Consider the following 17,401-nt stretch of genomic DNA (forward strand, 5'->3'; position numbering starts at 1 on the left):
AATGTACGAGAAAATTTGATGGTGGGAAAAGATATTTTCAGATGGCATTAATTAAATTGTCGTTACCGTGATTAAGAGCTGGTAATCTTCTCGATTTTCTGATCTAATCGAGCTTCTTGAGATGAAAATTCGGCAGCACCTCCCTCCTAGCTTCCTCTTCAATCAGTGTGTGATTCGGCAGCACCTCCCCAATGTGTGTGGGTGTGTGTGTATGCACTGTGTGTGTGTGTGTGATCATAAATAAGTGTGTGTGTGTGTGTGTATGCAGGTCTTTAAATAGGTTCCTACAGGCTGAAAATCGATCTGGGTTGCTAATTGCATCTGGGAGCTTCTCCAGTTAAGCATGGTAAGTCCAGTTCTCTGCCCACCAAGTGTCAGGTTGGCTTGGTTAACTGGTTCTGAGACTGAGTTGCAGGCTTGGCAGCTTTCCCAAGACTCCCACAAAGCAAGAGGGCACCCCCTAGCTGCTATAGCTGATCTGGAGTGGGCTGGAACCTGTTCCCACACAGTTCCGGGCCCCCGGTACCTCCCTGGACAATTTTTAGGAAAATTGGTTCTAGGCTAAAACGGGTCATACAAATCGGATTTTGATGCCGTAAATTGCCATACGAAGCTCTAACTAAGGCGTACTGGCCCAAGTACCTGCCATATTTAGCAAATTTTCGAGACGGTCAAGACTGGACGGGTTGGGTGACCAAAAACTTACTATTTTTGGAAATTTTTCACAAAAATTATTTTAATTCACATTTTCAAGCTTTATAACATTCTAAACATCATGGCACCGACAGAATCTGGAAAACTGCTAAAAATAGTAACTTATTCCATTGTATTCATTTCGTGGTACAAGGGTGCTCTTGTGATCGGGTCAGAGACCTTACAAAGAAGATGTCCCTAAGGATAACCAAAGTGAGAAAACAGCGTCCACTAAACCAGCACAAGTGGGAATGGCTGCTGCAGCACCACTTTCAGCCATAGAAGATATGCTTAAAAGGATGAACGACATGATGAACAACATGCAAAAAGCACCTATGAGAGGACCAGGACAAGGGATACCTCAACAGGGACAACCAAGTAGGCCACAAAAATGGTGTGCAATTGAGGGAAAATGGACCAACCATGAGACCCACGCGTCCTACTTTAGACCAAAGTATGATGGGAATGTTCAGTACGTGCCCATGAGGCCACAAGGACAACCCATGTACACATATCAACCTAATATGGCCCAAGCTCAAAGACCACCAATGGGTATGGAAAGACCTCAACCTGTGTTGGGACAACAACCTCTGTATCTAGGACATAATGCAGTGCCTGTAAAGTACATGCACTCTGAAGGAGTCATAGATGAACAAGCATTAGTGCTTGTTACACCCTATGTGGAGCCTAGTCCATCTACAGTAATGGTAGAAGGAGATTGGTATAATTCATTTTCACCACCAATGGAAGAAACCGTGACTTATGCTCCACCAGAGCTCGCACCAATGTATTATGTAGCTAATTAAGGTGTCAGACCTCCCATGATTAGACCCATGATTAAGCCAAGAATGGGAAACTGTCACAACTGTGGTGCTGATGATCATTGGAAAAATGAATGTCCAGAGCCTGACAAAAACCTCAAACTAGTTGAAGCCTATTGCATACAATGTTGCAAAAAGGGAGAACACTTTCCTGAAGATTGTCCTAAAAATCCTTTAAACAAGGGTAAAACAGTAGTAAACGTAGTCCAAGTAATACCTAGTAGCTCATCAGAGAGTGAACCGATTGTTCCTATCAAGGCAATCACTAGAGCCCAGGCAAAGAAAAAGAAACACAACTCCTCTGGTGATTCAAAAAATATGAAATCTTGGACTCTCAAAGGATCAAAAGAAGCAGAAGCAAAAGATATGAGATGAGAAATCAAAAACAATGGGTTGAAATCGAGGAGAAAGCAAAAAAGCTATTCCAAGAAAAGGTAAAAGAAACTGGACAGTGAAATCAAGGAAACAACCGTGAAATCTAGAGGATCCGTTCTGGTAGATAAAATTTTTGAGCCTATTCATACCTCCTTGGAAGCCTACCAAGCAGGACTTATAGCATGCCAAAACATGAAAAACAAATGGAAAAACTATCCTTCTCCGGACATGGAAGGAGCTAAGCTGGAAGCTCATCAAAATTTGGTAAGAATCACGCAAGAAATTCTGGAAAAACAAAAACCCAAGCTTGAAATTATCACAAAACCTAGAGCTTGTGGTAAGAGAAACGAAAGAAAAACCCAAAGTGGTGGCAGAACCCCACCTTGAAACAAAAGAACCAGAACTTATAGTGCCTGATAGCGAGGATGCCTTAGACGGAATTCCATTTGTAGAGAAAGACTGGCCAGGACACGTATGGGAAAAAGTTAGAGAGATCAATAATGGGAGCCTAACTCTAAAGTCGGCTCCTATAGAGGAAGTCTAGTTGGATAACCTACCTTCTGATGTGAACATGGATGTACAATCCTTGTACGGGGATTGCGCATTTGAAGCTTCGGGAATGTCAAAACCATTGACCTTGAAAACATTACCTTCTTACTTGGGAGATAATGAAGATAAATCCATAGTGTGTAAGACCACTCAAGTAAAAAGAGCTAAACAAACCCTAGAAGTAGACAACATTCATTCAATCATGTCTACACCCATCCAATGCACTCTTACCTTGGGAGAACTGTTAAAACTTAGACCATTTTTATGGAATGATCTACAGAAAACCCTAGAGAAGGTGGGGATAACGGGATTAATCTCAAAAAAAATTAAAAATTTGAAAAACGAAACGGACAACAAAGAGATTTGATCTGTTCTCATGAACAAAGTCGAAGAATATTACGAAGGGGAAGAAGGAAACACCACCATTCCAGTGAAATATAATGACATTGAAACCATGGCAATACTGAATAGTGGAGCAGGCATAGCCATAGCCACGAAAGCAGTGTGGGAATCCTGGGGCAACCAGCCATTTAGACAAACTCGAATGAAATTGCAATTGGCTGACAGACACATTGAGAGACCATTAGGGCTGCTTGAAAAAGTGATAGTCAATTCCTGTGGAATTGAATATCAACACACTTTTGCCATAGTAGACTTTGGAAAAAAACTCAATAATGAAATCATATTGGAAAGACCTTTCATGTGATAGGTACAGCTTATCCAAGATTGGGGAAACAATTATATGTACTTGAAGCAAGTGGGATCTATAATAAGAGTAAATCTAAAAGATCACACTTATAGAGATGTCTTGAAAACACCCATACAAGAGTTTGATTCAGTCTCTTTAGCTGAAACTAAGCTTCCATCGTGGTTAAACAAAGACACCCTTATTTGGATGTGTGGAGCTTCACAAAATGGAAGTTTAAGATGAGAAGAATGTATCCTAGAAAGGAACTGCACAGACGAAGCCTATGTACCTGAACCCTTTACAGAGCATTTGTTTGAGTCATTTGAGTGGACTCAAATTTTAGAGACCATGGATGTATGTGTGAATATGTCTATGCCTACTCAATTTTGCAATGAGGATGGCTATGACATAATTCCCATCCAAATGATTTCAGCCCTCAACATTGAAAACGAAGATGAGGAACCTAGGGACTTGATGAAAGCTAAACAAGTCTTTTCAGACCTCTACTACGATGCAACAGATGAGTTAGATGAACACTCAGCTACCTCAGAAGGTTCGGGGTCAGAAAAAGAACATGTGAGAACTAATCTACTCTTGAAAGGAGGGGAGGAAAAGTTTTTTGACTTTCCAAACCAGAAATCGAGAAGACAAAAATGGTATAGACGAAAAAGAGACACTAGAAACATGAAAACATGACCTATGCCATCAGTCTCCAATCAAACACAATTCCTGATGCAGATAGATGCAAATGGTTGTGTCAAAGACAAAATCATGGGCAAATATCCTTCAAACAAAAATTCAAAAATTTCAACAACATCGAGAAAATGAAGAAAGGATACTCAAGCAAACTCACAGGATAAGAAACCACTTATGACACGAGTTGAGCGGAAAAAGAAATATCAAGAGTTGAAAAAATCTCTAAATGAGATATATACGACCGAAATGGAAACCACGGAAGAGGAGGGTAAGGATGTAATAAGTATTCCATCCCATTACAAAAAGTATACTCTACAAGATCAAAAAATCATTGTCAAACAACCTGCTAGGGAACTATGTAAACAGAGCGAGTCCTATGAAGAGCCTGAAAACGCTAAAAAGATAGACTTAGCTGAACCGCGAGAAGAGCCTAGACCTGCTTACATTGTGAATGACCTAACAAAAGAAGAAGAAGAAGAGCTCTTGCTGAGCTTCTTAAAGGAATACCAAGATATCTTCGCTTGATCTTACAAGGATCTCAAGGGTGTTGATCCAGAAATATGTCAACATACCATACAAATGAGAGATGATGCAAAACCAAGTAGACAAAGGCCATACACCTATAATGAAACGTTTGCCAGGAAGATAAAATAAGATATTGAAAAACTAAAGGAAGCCAAATTCATTTACGAAATTGAACACACAGATTGGGTGTCTCCAATTGTGGTAGTACCCAAGAAGAATGGAAAATTACGAGTGTGTGTTAATCTCAAAAAAGTGAATGCAGCTACCATTAGAGACAACTTTCCTCTTCCAATCACTGAGCATGTTTTAGAACGAGTTGCAGGAAAAGAAGCTTACAGCTTCATAGATGGCTTTTCAGGATATAATCGGCTTTTGGTTGACCCAAAAGATCAGCATAAAACTCCTTTTGCAACAGAATGGGGTATTCTTGCCTATCGGGTTATGCCGTTTGGGTTAACTAATGCTCCAACCATATTTCAAAGGTTGATGAGCCATGCTTTTATATAATATCTTAGGAAATTCTTAGAAGTATATATGGATGATCTTTACATACGTTCATCAATCCGGGCGGCTGATCATTTTGAACACCTCAAAAAGGTATTCAAAAAATGTAGACTTTATAGGATTTGCTTAAATCTTGAAAAGTGCACATTCATGGGTAGACAAGGAAAAATTCTTGGACATATAGTGTCTAAAAATGGCATAGCTATTGATATTGAAAAAATTCATGTCATTGCTAATTTGCCTAGACCAACAACAGTTAAGGGGGTACAAGCCTTCATGGGGCATTGTGGATATTACCGACAGTTCATCTACATGTACGCTATAATTGCAAAACCCATGTATAGCTTAATTACACACTTTCAGTGGACCGACGCATGTGAAGAATCCTTCATGAAGCTTAAGCAAGCTCTCACCTCAGCTCCAATATTAAAAGCACCATATTGGAATAAGATATTCCACGTACATGCAGATGCTTTCAATTTTGCTATCGGTTGTATACTAGCTCATCCAGGAGATGGAAAAATTGACTTTCCTATTTCTCATGCTAGTCGACAATTGAACATGGTAGAAAAGAATTACACCACCACCAAAAGGGAAGGATTAGGAATGATCTATGCCGTTAAAAAGTATACACATTACCTATTAGCCAACAAGATTGTGTTCTTTGTAGACCACCAAGCTTTGTTGTACTTGGTCAACAAGCCATGTAGCACAGGAAGAATAGTGAGATGGTTCATCATTCTTCTGGAATTTTATTTCAATATGGTTGTAAAAAAGGGCACTACACATCAACGAGTAGATCATTTGTCAAGGATTATTTCAGGAGAATCACCTAAAGGGGTAGACGATGATCTACCATATGCCTATTTGTTCTCCGTGGAAATGATACCTCGATGGTCGGAAAACATTTTTTCATTGATGACAATAGCTCAAGTGGATTCACAAATACCACTTCCTATTACAATTAGATTAATCAAGCAATCGGCTATGTACCAATTACTAGTTGGTAGGCTATACAAAAGAAATCGAGATGGAATATTGCTCTTGTGCATTAATCTTGAAGAAAAGAAACAGTACCTAAGTCAAGCACAGGTTACCATAGTAGGACTTCACTTTGAGGAATTCTAAACTATGCAACGAATCTTGAGACTTGGAGTATTTTGGCCGACTATGAGGAGTAATGTTCGATCTTTTGTAAAGGATTGTCCTCAATGTCAAAAACAAACACCCATACCTCATATAACACTATTTCAAATGTCGTATGTTCCTAAGTGGAGTAACTATCTGTTTACTTACTTATCGAGCCGAACATTTCCTGAGGATATGAGTAAATGTTGTCAAAGAGCAATTGAAACTGAAGCAAGAGACTATGCTCTTATTGGGAACCAATTGTATCGGAGAGGTAAAGATCAACATTTACGTCTTTGTGCAAATAAAGACGAGTATATTTTGATTATAGAACAAGCACATGCTGGATTAGCTAGAGGTCACTTTTCTAGTGAGACCACCGCAAGAGCAATCTTGATGGTAGGCATATGGTGGCCAACACTTTTTGCAGATGCTAAAGAATATGTTCGAAGGTGTGATGCTTGTCAACGAGCAAGAATGCCAACACACGTAGATAGCATGCCCTTAAGACCAATGATGGGAGCTAGAGCTTTCGCAAAATGAGGTATAGATTTTGTTGTGCCAATACAGCCACCTGCTTTTAGAACCCAAGCTCAATATATCATTGTAGCAACGGACTATTTGACCAAGTGGGCCGAGGCTAAAGCAACTCAAAAGAATGATGTCAGAATCACTGCTGCATTCTTATATGAGTATGTATTCACGAGATATGGACTACTAATAGAAATTGTCAATGATCAGGGAACTCATTTCCTCAATGAGGTAATCGAGTATTTGCTTAATGAGTTTATGGTCATCCATAACAAATCATCTCCCTATCACCCACAAGCAAACGGACAAGCTGAGCATACGAATAAAATTCTTAGCTCGGTGTTGACTAAAATAGTTAGTTCAGGAAGGGCGGGCAACTCATTGTTCCAATTGCACCAAGCAAGGAGGAATGGAAAGGAAGCAATCAGAAGGCCAAACCACGAAGTAATCAATCTTCTCCATCCCCTCAGCTTGCTACAAGTAGCATGCAAGGAGTCCGGCAAATTTGGGTACCAAAAGCACAGCTTAAGGATAAGCCGATTCAAATCTGGGTGCCTAAGACTTCACCGACAAAACAAAAGAAGGTTCCAAGGGTTAAAACACAGAGACAAGCATCGCTGAACGAGGAACCTAACATGAAATTGGTGTAGATATAGTGGAAATTTGAGATTTTGAGTTCCAAATTGGTTCAAACTTGACTAGTGGGCTTAACAGATCATGTACTTTGGATGTATGATGGCAAAATATTAAAACTCCCCCAATTTGGCTAGAAAGTAAATAATCACGATTATTAACTTTTCTACCAAAATCAACATTTTTTTGTACAAATTGGTTCTAGGCATTGTATAGACCCTGTGTATGAGATATAAGGAGATTTGGATCAAGAAATGGTGTCCATAACCCAAAAATTGGCTTGCAAAGACTTCTTCATGTTTTTTGGCAATTTTCCAAGTTATAGAAGTTATAGGTGCTCATTTTGTCTTATACTTGATTTTTGGCATGTAATATGTGTGTACACATGATAGGTGAGGTGATGTGACAATTTCCAAGAAAAAATAGTGCAAAAATAAATAATCACGATTATTTACAACAGTGACAATTTTTTTGCAAAACTTACAAATTTTGCCATAAACACATTCTATACTCCTAAAACAAGGCCTAAATTGAATTTGGTCAAGTTTGGTCTTGCCGGCATCACTTTGTGCTTTGCCGACTCTGAAATCACCGATTTCTGTGAGTACACTGCCTGTTGATTTGGTCAGACAATTTTGAGGCTTTGGACTTGTTCGCAACATAGTCGTGAAGCAGCTCATCCAATTCTGGCTCATTTGGAGCCAGTTTGACCCCGTATGTCGAATTTGATGATTTATAGCCTTCGAGCCATTTTTTGCTTTTTGAGGGATTTGCTTGATTGATTTCACTAAACCAATCATATACATTGTATATGGACCTCGTAGGCAAGCTGTCTGTGGAGTCAGATCGAAATTCTGGCATTTGTCCAAAACCTAGCTTTTCTATTGGGGACCCCCTCGACCCCTACCGAATGGCCAACTGATGATAAAGAAAGGTTCTATAATGTCAAGGCCTGCTGCAGTTCAAATCCCATCTGATTTGGTCGAGCTAACAGGCCGCTATGGTCAGTTTTTGGACGTAGGTTTTCATGCTCTGCTCGGTTTCTAGGGTTTTTTCTAGGGGTTTAGACTAGCTACCGGCCATACAAAATGGATAATTGACGAGTAAAGAACTTACCCCTCATGTCTCGTGTGAGACGGCGCTGAAAACGGGCAAGTGTAGACTCCGAAAAAGACGCGTGAAAGAGGTCAAAAGCTCTCTCTGCAAAGGCCGCAAGTGGAAATGAGGTGGTTTTAGCCTACCCTACCTAGGATATCTATAACCGGACTTACCGGACCAATTTTTCCCAGATTCCCTCGTTAGTCCTACTAGGCCGTGAAATCTATGTTAGACTCAAAAATTTCCTTGATCGGATTCTTGTAGCTCATTCTACAAGAATTTTGCAAAAGTAGGCTTGGCCGCCTAATTTAGGCTTCCCGCTTCCATCTTCTGATTTCATTGAAAATTTTTGTGGTTGTCCGCCTTGTCTTTCTGATCACCATCGTGTCTTCCATTTTTCCATCTAAGCTTCCTTGCTATTTATTATTAATTTTTGACCTGTTTATTAAAAAAATTAAAGAAAATAGCAAAATGCTTCAAAAAAGTAAAGTGAAAATCCAATAATTAAGAAAATCCATTGAAAAATAGAGCTTTATTGTTTTTTGTTGGATTTTTTTATTTTTAAGTCTCAATATCAATAAAAATGATGAAAAATATCCAAAGAAGACTATTTTTTGATGATTTTCTGATAATATATACATTATTTACACTCATCGAGAAAATATTATCAGTGAATTTTCCCTTGATGATGGATTATAAAGGCATTATTAGGTAATTTTGCAAAAAAATCACACGTTAACATCGAACTTTTTCCTCCCTCGATCTTCAAACATTGCCCTTAATTACTTCATACTTAGTGCCCTTCCACCCCTCCTAGATGGCGTACTCCGGGACCACTGTGTGTATGGGTGGAACAATCATGTCTATGTATAGCCGTGGTTGGCTCTACCATGCTTTGCAGAAATTTGTTTGGACTTTACAGTTTTGTTACTTGCATGCTTTTATGCATCTATGCTTGTTCAAAAATTGATTTGAAGCAAATTGGACCAAAATTGTCAGCATTTCAGACTAAAGGACATTTCAGAGAAAAATCCGACAAATCTGCTAATTGTGACACTCTATTCACTAAATAAGATCCATGCAAGCAGCAGAGAGGGCCAAAAAGAAGCTCAACCAGAAAGAAAAGTTGCAGGAGCTGCCCGCATACCAATTGGATACAGATTCAGTCAAAACAGCCAAGGCAGCATATCTTTCAAAAGAACAACTAGAAGAGCATCACACCACAGTCTTCACCGGCAGAGTCAAGAGTGAGGAGGAACATTAGGTCGAGTTGCAACTCTTACCTAAAGAAGTATATGATGTTGCCGCGAAGCCTGAGACCAAAGAAGCCAACCGCAGGCTAGGACTCAGAGATTTCTATGAACAGGAGCCGTGCGGAGTGGATTTCCAGAAAGCTTATGAGATTTTATCCACTATTAAAGAGGATGAAACTGCCCAAATTTCTGACACGTAGGGAAAGAAAGTCAAAGTGGTAATAACTAAAGAAATAGTGGTAGAGGCACTCAGACTGCCCATAGAAGGAATGACCATGAGGACAAGGGACAGGAAAACGGCAAGTTCATTCACCAAAGAAATCGCCACAGTCACCTTTGCAAATTTAGTTCACAAGCAAGTGGAAGAGCCGGCCATGTTATACCACCAGCATTTCCACTTCTTGGCAAAATGGCAACCAAGGTATACCACGCCAAATCACGCGGTTGCCACCGCTTCCACACAAGTTCTCAAGTCAACAACCAGGCAACCTGTGGACCACGTAAAATACGTCCAGACCACTCTGAAGGGCACAAAGAAAGAAGGGAAGATTACTTACATGGGTGCGCCAGAAGTCTTGACAAGGATTGCGTACCATGCCATAGGCATGGCCGACAACCTGCCACATGTCCCAGACCAAAACACATGGATACTAGCAGCACAACCATCTCCTAGAGCTACGAGATTAGCAAAGAGAACCTACGGATCTAATGAAGAGTCCGCTGAAAGCTCACCAGAAAGACACGGCAACGAAAGCTCAGATAATGAGGAAAAGAGGGCAAGAAGAGAGGAGATGAACAAAAAAGATGTGGCCGCACACCAAGAAGAGCCCATGCAAAAGCAAGCTCACTTTGAAAGAGAAAACATGCCTACCAGAGCAGCCGACAAGCACAAGGAAAGGACCCGAAAAAATGGGTGCCGGACTTAAGGGCCCAAGGACAAAGCATCACACACGAAAAGAGGCTAAAGATCCAACCGAATCTTTAGAAAAAATGTATCAAGAAGCAAAAGCCCTAAAGTTGAAAGAAGTCCAAGAAGAGGCAAGGAAAGCAAAAGAGGCAGAGGACCAAAAACAAGCCGAGGAAACGGCAAGGGAAGAGGCACAACACGAACAAGTTGCGAGTCTCGCCGACCCACCTCACCGCCTACTACTGACAGCAAGAAAATCCTATGCCGAGCCCACCACCATCATCTGCAGGTAAAGACACCACTACAAAAGATGAGCCTGAGAAACAGAAAGCCACAGAAGTTGAGTCCACCAAAGAGACAGAATTTTCACAAGAGGCTAACCAGCAAGAGCAACAGCAAAAGGCAGAAGAATCTGCACAACATGCAACCACTACACAAGAGCAACAACCAGAGAAAGAACCCGAGCCAGAAAGGGACACAACAAAGTCTGAGCCAGCACCCTCTACTGCAGCACAGCAAGAGAAGGCTGAGACACAAGAGAACAACCACAACCTCAAGGGCAAGAAGAACCAGCAGCCACGACACAGCCAAGAGACACACATGAGGCTGCAGGCACATCAACCCAGCTAGCAAGATAGGAAGACTAACAGTCTAATGACGAGGTATCCTGCAAGTAAACAAATATGCAAGGCAAATGCAGGATATGACGGAAAGACTCCGATCAGCAGCACTTAGCCGCAGCACAAAGGCTAAAAAACTCGAGATGGTGATTGACGCTCTCCAAGGAGAGTTAGAAGACAAAATGAACGTCATCATCGATCTTCAGAGGCAAGTGCAGGAAATGAAAGCCGAAGCTGAACAACATCAGCAAGCCAGAGATAGAGCAGAAGGAGATGGAAGAGTTAGGTGATCTGCTTACAAAGTTATCAGATGCATGTAAAGCCAAAGATGAACAGCTGACACAAGTCATAAACGAACTTCTAACAACAACCCTGTCAGCTCAGAAAATTCAGGTGCAGTTGGATGTTGCCAACACTTCTTTACAATACTCCAAATAAAGAATAAATGATCAGGCAATTATCTTACGGCAAATTAGAGAGAATCCAGCCGTAGCCTTGATCAAAGGGACAGATGAAGTGTACAAGGCATTAGAGAAAAAGAACAAAGACCTCGAGCTGGAGTTAAAGCTAGAGCAATCTCAGTGCAAGGAACTGGATTTGATGCGGGTCCAAAGAGAAGAAGAATTGCTGAAGGAGATAGCTGAGCTTAAAAGAATTAACCAGCTGCTGAGAGAAGGAAATCCGGATACGCAAGAAGAGGCAGGCACTTCGGAGCCACTGCAAATAGATATACCCTCAGTGTCATTTGCTGAATTAGAGACACAGTCCACAGCATAGGTGAGAGGTGAGGAGGATTTCCATGTAAACATTACAGATGCAGATACAGTGCCCATGGTCTAGCTCTCAAAATATGAAGAAGATGCACTGAAAGAAAAGATCACGCGAGAGGTGGATCAGCAGTGGAAGGCAGCGATGGATTGGGAGTTGAGTTCTTCACTCCGTCAACGTTACACAACTCACTCCTAATCTCAATCAATGCACAATGGCATCAGCAATCCCTACCATACCCCTTGATAAAAGTGGAGTTACTACAAGTTAAAGAAAGGCTTTATACAGACATGCAAAAAAATGGTGCAGATAAAGACCACCCGAAGTGGAGGTCGAGCTGGCTGAACAAAAACCCAAGGTACTTGATTTTGTTCACAAGAGCACCTGCAGCGCTACAAAAAGATCCCACTTTTTATCCTGTGCCAAGAGTAAGGACTTGGCAAGAGCATGAGACACTAACAAAGAAGCGTCCAACCTGGCTGAACTACCCGAGACAGCTCCAAAAGGCCACAGAGGAATACATGGTGAAAATCCTAACGGGCACCGTGTCTTTCTTCAAAAGTCTATCGGATCTCTCTTGTGCAATGTTATAAAATATGTCGAATGCTGCTCACCTGTATTGAAGTTTTTCATGAGCCAAAGCAAGCAGGCACCCCTGGATGTCATTCCTCGAGGGAAATAAAGGTTTGTGCTATGATCTCAGTGGCCAACCTTCCGAAGAAGTCCTCTACGGCTTCTACACCAGATACAGGTTTTTACCTTTACACGATATGCTGGCATTTGAGGAAGCGTTCTACACGAGATTCTTCACTTGGCGAACAAAGATATTTTCACCAGTGTGATCAGCAATCTAACCTCAATGTTTGTAGGCTACTCAGCGGTGGAGCTGAAGAACAGAGTAACCATGCAGTTTCTGCGAGTGCCCAATAAAGAAAGGAAAATCCGATACCAAAAGGCACTGAATGCGCTTAAACACCGACTCGCCAACCGGCAATTCGAAAACTATTTCAGCCCATAAAGCTGTGTCAAGGGACGACACAGGCGAGGAGCATTAGGAGAAACTTGGACTCAATTTTGGGCCCTGTAAGAAACGCCAACTCAGCATAGAGAGAGGTAATTATGAAAAATGTAAAAGTTCTTTTTTGGAATTCTATTTATCATAGTACATACGTAAAAGTTTGCTCAATCACTTAAATGCATGCTCGTACAAAATGCTTTTCGAGAGCTTAACTTAAGTGTACACAAAAATCCATGTATGTCAATCTTAATGAGTGATGTGATGTGCAATGAGAGAAAACACATAAATGTTGTTTTCAAAATACAAAAATAATGCCACAATGCATCTGGAACGTCCAAAAACCTTAAGATAGCTCTTTAAAACGCTGATCAAGAGCCTCTATTCGCTTGGTAGTGACCTCATGAGGCCCTAGGCTTAAAAATGCTATATCTTGAGTTAGAGACGTCAGCTTGATCTCTATTCGCTTGGTACTGACCTCAAGAGGCCCTCGGCTTAAAAATGTTATATCTTGAGCTAGAGAAGTCAAATTTCAGCATTTTAAAGAGCTATCTTAAGGTTTTTGGACGTTCCGGATGCATATATGGGCTTTAAAAATGCAATAGCTTAATCCTAAGGCCTCATGAGGTTAGAGCCAAGCGAATAGAGGTCCCAGAGACCCCTCAAGGGCCTCTATTTGCTTGGTTCTGACTCCTTCATAGTTTTAAATAGTACTTATCAAGTACAATCTATTCAAATTTAAATTGCGAATACTTCATAATAAGGTGATTGATACTTATGCGAGATGCACAAGTACAAGTACTTCACTTTATAGGATAGCAACAGCGGGTCATAAAAAGGCATTCGGCGCTTGTGCAAGATGTCATTATCAAGCGCCTTCCTTTTTTAATGATAGTGACAATTTCACCAAAATGGTTTTCATGGACATTTTTAAAATGAGAAAAAATGTTTTTTCAACGTAACGTTAACCTTCTTCCTATTGGCTAAGGAGCATTCTCTCACTAGAGCTAAAAGGCTCGAAAATGAGTCCATTTCTTTCCTAATGGGGGGGAATGTTAGCAGCAAGCTAACACGGATACCATTTTTCGGAGTTCTCTTTGTAAAACACTTATTATTTTGATAAATCGAGAATATTGTAACTCCTATTTTCTCGGATAAACTCTGTAATTAATGAGCCGGGGCTACAAGCTTCCAGATCGTATCAACCTGTCATTACCCAGCTTTGGTAGAACTCCCAGATTATTAGTTTTGACCACCAAAAACTATGGCTAAGGTATAAAAGCCAATTTTTGTAAGTTTTTTTAAAAGTTTTTGGATAATGAAATACATAGTGTGAGCTAACAGTGCTCACTTCTCTCCTTCTCGCGTTTCCTACTCCCTTCTCGATTATCACATTGCAGTCGCGTTTGTTGCATTGCAACCGCAGGTAAGAGCTCTACGCATTGATGTAAACACATCACAGTATTTCGTAGCTTTTGGCGTCGCCGACCTGCTGTCTAATTTCATCATAACTAAAAATTTACACTTTTAAATCAAAAACTACGCATGGGCGGGGTATTGTGCATCATTGCTAAGCATTTAGATGCATTCTGGGTCGAAAACGACTAGGTCAAAAATCCATTGATGTTAATAATCGCGATTTTGGAACTTGACCTAAAGTGGGGTTTGAGACCATAAGCATGTGTGCTTATGTCTTATAAACATGTCCTAGAAGTTTTGTTACGTTTGGATATCATTTGATACTGTAACGGATGTGATTTGTTTGTCGATGAGTGATTGGCTTTTTGGTAATTTCAATCACTTGAGTGTAGCTTGAGTTAGATGGGAGTTGTTAGTTGTTTTTCCGAGAGATTGACAACCTTTTGTTGCCTCTATGCACTAGTCAAGTCAGCTTCATCCCATGGATTGACAATTTAATCGTGGTTCTCACTAATAGTGCAATAAGATAGGATGGTGAGGTTACACATGCGTCCCACACTCCCTCCCACCGTTTTCCGTCCAGTGCCTCTTCCATATTTTTTTGAGGGGGCTACACCAATTAGCCTCGTGCATTAATGCATGGTAAATGCCTTTAGAGTGTGGTTTTCAAAAGAGGCTGCTCCTGGGCCATCTCCAAGCATCCTATTCAAAGTTGGATTCACAAATTGGCATCACCACCTTATCAAGCTCTTTAATCACCCTATAGACTAGTTAGATCTTAAAGCCATCCAGTTGAAATTGGATGGCTAAAGAGTCAGCAATTTTTCAACACTTCCTGTTGCCATCCCAGAATTGCTCTAGTCGAACGAGCCTCTTATTATTCACCTTCCTGGCCATTTCTATCTAGTAAGGGCTTTGCGGTGGCCCCAATATTTTAGAGAGCCAAGGGGACCAGTGCAAAATGGAGTTCTTAAAGTATTTGGTTACTTCCCCCCATTCCAAAACCTCAGCAGCACTTTTGCACTTCCTCATCAGCTCCCCTGAGAGTCCACCAGATCTAAGGTAAGACCACTTCGGGACGAGAAGTTTGTCGTGCATCACAACCGCCTTCCACTTTCCCCCTTTTGATCCCAATTTTTTTGCATCAAGTATTTCCTTGGTCATGATAGCCCAAGCTTGGTCCTGTTTAGCCAATGAGACCATAAATTTGGCACAAAGGGCCTCAGCATGAGATACAGGGTTAAGAATGCGGAGCCCTCCTTAGTCTATTGGGCGGGCAACTACCTCCCATCTAGCCCACTGCCATGGCCGGGAGGATTTCGTGTTGTTCTTCCAAAGAAACCTTTTCACTGGCTTGAGCACGGGGCTGAGGAAAGCAATATACGGGATCATAAAAGCATTGATCACTCTAATCCGGCTTTGGAAGGGTAGGAGAACAAACTCCCACCTTCTCATTTTGGTGCTTATTTTTTCAATGACCCATTGAAATCTTTGACTGTGGGTTATGTCCACCCCTAGGGGGGCTCCCAAGTGTCTAAATATACTCCCTTTTGAGATAATTTCTTCTCCCCAGACTACAGGGTCAAAAGAGTCATTCTCCGACAGGGAGATTAGTCTTCACTTCTCTATATTGCACTTGGATCCCGAGGCCACGGAAAATGTTTTCACAATCTCCAGAGCTCTCTTGACAACTTGAGGGCACACCTTCAAGAATAGGAGCGAATTATCAGCGAACATTTTGACAAGTAGCCGGTCGTTGCCCGGCAATGCCAGACCTTGAATCTCTCCCCGTGCAGCACTGGCTTCGAGCATTGTAATGAGAGGATGCGACCCGATGGAGAACAGCAAGGGGGCCAGGAGACATCCTTGCTTAATAGACCTTATAACCTCAAAAGATCCCACAATTCTATCATTAAACAAGATCTTTGATTGACTGCCACTGCCTAATGTGCGTATGAGGCGACACAGGCGAGGCCCAAAGCCCAGAGCTCCCATGACTTCTTCTATATAGGACCATTCTATCCTATCATAGGCTTTGTCGAGTTCCAGTTGCAGCAAGATGCACTCTTGCTTGGAGAAGGATGCATACTCTATTCCTACCATTGCTGCCAAGATATTGTCATATATAGATTTCCCTTTAATGAACCTGTGTTGATGGGGAGAGATGATCCGACTCAGAAGGGGGGCAAGTATAAGAGCTATCACCTTGGCAATAATTTTGTATGCTACTGACATCATCGTAATAGGACGCCAATGTTTAAGTTGAGAGTAGCAAATCTGTTTGGGGATGGTCTTGATAAGCCCTCTCTTAACACTTGCATCCAACACTCTTCGGAAACAGCTAGATTGTCCATCCGTGTGACTGGACCCTTGAGATCATCCCAAAATTCCCTGAAGAATTCATTCGTCAGTCCATCCCAGGCGGGGGACTTTTCATTGCCAAGAGATTTTAGTGCTGCTGAGCATTCTTCCTCAGAGAAGGCCTTTTCCATTTGGTTGGCTTCCTCCTGGGGAACCTTCTTTTCAACACTTCCAAGTAAAGACGCTCGAGCTTCTTGGACACTTCCTGAGATTGGGTCTCTGGCTGGCTGATAATCTGGCTGAGATACTTGAGCATAAGTGCAGCCATCTCATCTTGGTTTTGAATTGTATTCCCTTTCTCATCATCGAGCACTTGCACGCGGCCTCGACTTTTCCTCACTTTCAGAGCCCAAAAAAAATGTGCTTGGTTAGAAGGCTCTGGTTGCAGGAAAGTTTCCCTAGATAGCAATCTCACCTTCTTGATTTCCTCCAGCTGTTCATTGGCCAGGTGAGATTTAGCTTCAAGCCATCGCTTGTGCTCATCTTCAGTAGCCAAGTCTGGCAGCCTTCCTAGAGGTTAATTGCGCTACCTCCTCTGTGAGATGTTTGATATGTGCCTCATTGGATTTTTTTACACGAGGACCCGAAGTTTTGATAGCTTTTTGTACACTCCAAACAAATACATTCCAAGCACTAGGTTTATTCATCCCCACATCTTTCTTGAGCTTTCCCAACACTTTCTTGGTGATGCTTCTGAAGAGAGGGTCTTTGAACAGGTGTGTCCCTGTAACAAGAAGCTTTTTCTCCCTTCTCGGGGATTGCCCCCCCCCCCCCCTTTTTCTTTCTTGAGTTGTAAGTGTAATGGCATGTGATCGGA

The sequence above is a fragment of the Adiantum capillus-veneris genome, chromosome 26, assembly GCF_014529385.1.
Source record: "Adiantum capillus-veneris isolate H3 chromosome 26, ASM1452938v2, whole genome shotgun sequence".
NCBI lineage: Eukaryota > Viridiplantae > Streptophyta > Polypodiopsida > Polypodiales > Pteridaceae > Adiantum > Adiantum capillus-veneris.